The sequence below is a fragment of the Pteropus medius genome, unplaced genomic scaffold (assembly GCF_902729225.1).
Source record: "Pteropus medius unplaced genomic scaffold, Ma_sr-lr_union100, whole genome shotgun sequence".
In the NCBI taxonomy this organism is placed as follows: domain Eukaryota; kingdom Metazoa; phylum Chordata; class Mammalia; order Chiroptera; family Pteropodidae; genus Pteropus; species Pteropus medius.
In genome coordinates this window covers 1,932-6,007 of record NW_024354137.1, presented here as the reverse complement: position 1 = coordinate 6,007, position 4,076 = coordinate 1,932, and the positions used below count along the sequence as shown (strand labels likewise).

At 31.9% G+C, this 4,076-nt stretch overlaps 1 pseudogene; it reads right to left on the bottom strand.

The window, feature by feature from the left end:
• Window positions 1-1,916: 1,916 nt before the first annotated feature.
• LOC120594071 (uncharacterized) lies at window positions 1,917-2,035 on the bottom strand (annotated as a pseudogene).
• Window positions 2,036-4,076: the final 2,041 nt, after the last annotated feature.

Genomic DNA, 4,076 nt, shown 5'->3' with positions numbered 1-4,076 from the left:
TGAACAGAGCCTCTATCATCTATGCCATTTTTTGTCTCCTTTGTCTCCTCTCTTATCTGTGGTTTTATTTTCTTCAATTTCAGTTACCTGCAATCAACTGTGGTTCAAAAATATTTACTTAAAAATTTCAGAAAGAAACAGTTCATAAGTTTTAAATTGTGAGCTGTCCTGCATAGTAGGATGAAATCTCATGCTGTCCCAACTCATCCCACCTAGGATGTAAATCATCCCTTTGTCCATCATATTCATGCTGTATATACTACCCATCCATTAGTCACCTAGCTGTCTCAATTATCAGATTGATTGTCACAGTATCGTAGGGCTTATGCCGAAGTAACCTTTAGTTTACTTAATGCTCCAAAGTGCAAGAATAGTAATGCTGGAAATTTGGATATGCCAAAGAGAAGCCATAAAGTGCTTTCTTTAAGTGGAAAGGTGTGTATGTATAGGAAAAAAAAGTATATATAGGGTTTGATACTCTTTGTTGTTTCATGCATTCACTGGGGGTCTTGGAAAGCACCCATGATGGATAAGGGGGAAATACTGTACATTGCATTATTGACTATAGGTACAGTGTTATACAGAGGATCTCTAGAGTTTGTTCATCTTGCTTAACTGAAACTTTGTGCCTCTTGATTAGTAACTCTTCATTTTTACCTCACCCCAACCCCTGACAACCACCATTACACTCTGATTCTATGAATTCGACTGTTCTGATATCTCGTGTAAATGGAATTATGGAGTATTTGTCTTTCTATGACTGGTTTATTTAAATTATTTAATGTCCTAGAAGTTCATTCATGTTGTCACATATTGTGCAATTCTCTTCAATAGCCATCCTGACAGGTGTGAGGTAATATCTCATTGTGGTTTTAATTTACATTTCCCTGATGATTAGTAATGTTTAGCACCTTTTCATCTATGTGTTGACCATTTGTATGTCTTCTTTGGAGAAATGTCCATTCACTTATTTAGCCTATTTTAAAAAAATTCTATTATTAAATATTTTGCTATTGAATTATAGAAATGCCTTATATTTTGGATATTAATTCTTATCATATACATGATTTGCAAATATTTTCTCCCATTCTCTAGATTGCCTTTTCCTCTGTTGATTGTTTCTTTGCTGTGCAGAAGCTTATTAGTTTGATGCATTCTTACTTGTTTTTTTTTTTGTCGTTGTTGTTGCATGTGCTTTTGGCTTCATATACAAGAACTTATTGCCAAGACCACTGTCAAGAATTTTTTCCTCTATGTTTTTTTTTTCTAGGAATTTTGTTTTCAGGTCTTATGTTTAAGTCATTAATTCTTTTTGAGTTGACTTTTGTGTATGGTGTCAGTTAGGGGTGATATTTATTTTTTTGCATGTGGATATCCAGTTTTCCCAACACCATTTGGGGTAGAGACTATGCTTTCCCCATTATGTATTCTTGGCGCCCTTGTGAAAGATTAGTTGACTATATATGTGTGGGTTTATTTCTGAGCTGTCTATTATGTTCCATTGTTGTATAAGTCTGTCTTTATGCCAGTATCATACTGTTTTAATTACTATAGCTTTGTAGTATAATTTGAAATCAGGAAGTATGATGCCTCCAGCCTTGTTTTTCTTTCTCAGGATATTTGTGGTTTCTTTGTGGTTTCATATTAATTGTATAAATGTTTTTCCTACTTCTGTAAAATATACCATTGGGATTTTGACTCTATAAATTGCTTTGAGTAGTATGGATATTTTAACAATGTTAAGTTTTCCAATCTATGAACATGATAGTACTTTCCATTTGGGCATCTTGTTTCTTATTTCTTTTTTCTTTTCTTTTCTTTTCTTTTTTTTATTTAGGCGAGGCAACCCTTGGTTGACCTCACAGATCGCAAGGACCTTGTCAGCTTACAATCCCTTAAATTTTATTTATTTTTTATACCTACAGCACCTGGTCTTCCTAGGTGATCTCCCATCCAAGTACTAACCAGGCCCAACCCTGCTTAGCTTATGAGATCAGACAGGATCAGGCTTGTTCAGAATGGCATGGCCATAAACGGACATCTTATTTCTGATATTTGAGGAAAGCATTTCAGTTTTTCACTATTATGTATAGTGTCAGCTGTGGGCTTTTCACAAATGGCCTTCATTACATTGAGATATTTTCCGTTCTTTGTTGAGAGTTTTTCATGAAATAGTGTTAAATTTTGTCAAGTGCTTTTTCTACATCCGTTGAAATAAAAATGTGATTTTTATCCTTTATTCTGTTAATGTGGTATATCACATTAATTGATTTATGATAGTTGAGGATTTTTGCATTTATACTTATCAGGGATATTGGCCTGTATTTTTGTGTGTGATATCTAACCCTTGCTTTGGTATCAGGGTAATTTTGGTGTCATAAAATAAGTTTGAAAGTGTTCTATCTTCTTCTAGTTTTGGAAGAGTTTGAGAAGAGTTGGTGTTGATTCTTCTTAAATGTTTGTTAGAATTCACTAGTGAAGCCAAATGGTCCTGGGCTTTACATCATTGGAGGTATTTGATTACTGATTCAAACTCCATACTATTTATGGGTCTGTTTAGACTTTCTATTTCTTCATGATTCAGTCTTGGTAGTTTGTATGTTTCTGGGAATTTGTTTATTCTTCTAGGTTATTCAGTTTGTTGGTGTATAATTGTTCACAGTACTCTCATGATCTTTTTTATTTCTGTGGCACCAGTTGTAATGTCTCTTATTTCATTTCTGGTTTTATTTATTTGAGTGTTAGCTAAAGGTTTATCAATATTGTTTACCTTTTCAAAAATCAAATCCTAAATTTTATTAATTTTTCTCTTGTTTTTTTATTTTCTATTTTTTATTTCTGCTCTAATACTTATTTTATTCTTTCTGCTAAATTTGGGTTTAGTTTGCTTTTCTTTTTGTAGCTTATTGAGATGTAAAGTTAGGTTATTTGGGTTCTTTTTTTTATGTAGGTGCTTATCAGTATGAACTTCCTTCTTTGCATTATCTTTGTGGCATCTCATAAACTTTGGTATGTTGTGTTTTCCTTTTCATGTGTCTTGCAATATTTTTTATATTTCCCTTTCGATCTCTTCTTTGACCAATGCTTGTTCAAGATTATGTTATTTCTACATACTTATGAATTTTAAAGTTTTACTTCTTTAAAAATTTTATTAGTTTTATTAAGATATAATTGATATATAATACTATATAAGCTCCAGGTGTACACTATAATGCCTCGATTTTAATATATTGTGAACTGATTACCACAATAAGTTTAGTTAACTGGCATCCCCTCATATAGGTACAAAAATAAAACAAAATGATGTTTTGTTCCTTGTGATGAGAAATCTTAGGGTCTACTTTAAAATCTTACAAATATATTATACATCGTTGTTAACTATAGTCATGTTGTATATTATATCCCCAGTTCTTATTTACCTTCTAACTGGAAGTTTGTATCTTTTGACCAACTTCATTTAATTCTCCAGCACCCCAAAACCCACCCCTGGTTACCACAAATCTGATTTCTTTTTCTATGAGCTTTTTTTTCTTATTTAAGATTTTACATATAAGAGAGATCATACAGTTGTCTTTTCCTATTTGACATACTTTACTTAGCAAAATGCCCTCAAGCTCCATCCATATTGTAACCAATAAAAAGATTTCCTTTTTATGGCTAAATAATATTCCATTGTATTCACATATACCATAACTTCTTTATCCATTTTTTTCATTGATGGACACTTAGGTTGTTTCCATGTCTTACCTATTGTAAATAGATACCTCCTGCTTTGTTCTTCTTTTTCAGGATTGCTTTGGCTCCTCAGTCTCTGTTGTGGTTCCATATAAATTTTAGAAGAATTTTTTTCTACTTCTGTAAAAAATACCATGGAATCTTGATAGGGATTGCATAATCTATATATGACTTTAGGTAGCGTGTGTATTTTAACAATATTAATTCTTTCAATCCATGAACAGTTGATACCTTTCCATTTATTGTGTCTTTGATTTTTTATGAATATCTTATAGATTTCAGTGTACAAATCTTTCATATAATTGGTTAAATTTATTGTTAAGTATTTTGTTTTGATACTA